The sequence below is a fragment of the Rhagoletis pomonella genome, unplaced genomic scaffold (assembly GCF_013731165.1).
Source record: "Rhagoletis pomonella isolate Grant_MI unplaced genomic scaffold, Rhpom_1.0 Rhpom_scaffold_00007, whole genome shotgun sequence".
Taxonomy (NCBI): Eukaryota; Metazoa; Arthropoda; class Insecta; order Diptera; family Tephritidae; genus Rhagoletis; species Rhagoletis pomonella.
The window spans coordinates 30,621,478-30,622,733 of NW_023458561.1; positions in this window are offsets into that span (position 1 = coordinate 30,621,478).

Below are 1,256 nucleotides of genomic sequence, written 5' to 3' on the forward strand. Positions count from 1 at the left end.
ATTAAAACTTTTCACTTTAATCGAAAAACAGAGCGCTCGAGCACTTTATCCAACCGACGATTTAAGTAGAACTGAGGATACGGAACTGCATGCGATAGGAACACAGAGAGAAAGGAAACTAATTTTAAAATATGTAATTATTTTCCCTTTTTCGATTTCCCATTATTAGCAGCGTTGACACCAACCAATAGTAGTTTGCGCAAGGTAGATTTTGAAAACACAGGAAGATACATGCGCCGAGATTTTTCAATCATTTATTCAAGCATGAAAATGTATACATAAGCCGTCATCAATTCGCCAACAGTTAGCAAGTGGCGAAACGAACGAACTCAATCAGGTACAACCAAACTCGCTATCGTCTATCTGTGCTAGCTTACTTTGTTGTTGCTTTCACATGCAAAATTTTTCGTTAAGCGACCGGAACTCAAACATAGCAAGCAGCGAAGTGGCGAATCGATGACGGCTATATACGTTTTGAATTAAAAGTGATACTTGAAATTGAAAATAAAAGAACACGGTTTTTTGTTTTTCCCTCTGATGTCAGTAATACAAAAACGATTTAAATAATTCAGTGAAATGTACTTAAAGAAGAAGTATGGGTATCAAATTAAAGAGGATGTTCTGTAGAATTTAATCAGATTTAATTTTTTGGTGCATAATGACTGGTAAGTATTAAAAATGTCCTTTTAAAATTGTATCCTTAAAATTTCGCAATATTTGTTTTTGAAAAAATTATATGTTAAGGACTTATATAAACTCGATAACATCCGCGAATTACCTATTCGCCCTTGCGAGTCCAAAAAATTTAGTTTTTTATAATTTTAAAGAAATTTCCTCTTCCATTTGCTAAACATATTTTTATTCTACATTTTATTGATTTTTTTAAATAATTTTTGGAATTAATCACATCTTTGAAATTACAAACCCTTTAAAATAAATCCTGAAGTCAGAGAGAAAAATTAGAAAAGCCATTTTATATAAAAATGTAGATTTCAAACCCATTTATTTATTATTCGTTTTATGGTAGAAGAGCTTCTCAAACAATATAGAAGCAATTTTTTCGATTTCCTGGGATACCCGGATTGTGACATCCCGAAAATCCCGGGATCGTAAAAAGGGAAAAAATTAGCATCCCTAATGGCTGCCCGATTTGCCAATTTTATTACAACAAGGTGTACACTTTCATTTGTCGCCTGGTGTTACATACCGGCATAACTGTCTACATACATACACCCATTCGTACAAAAGCAAATAAG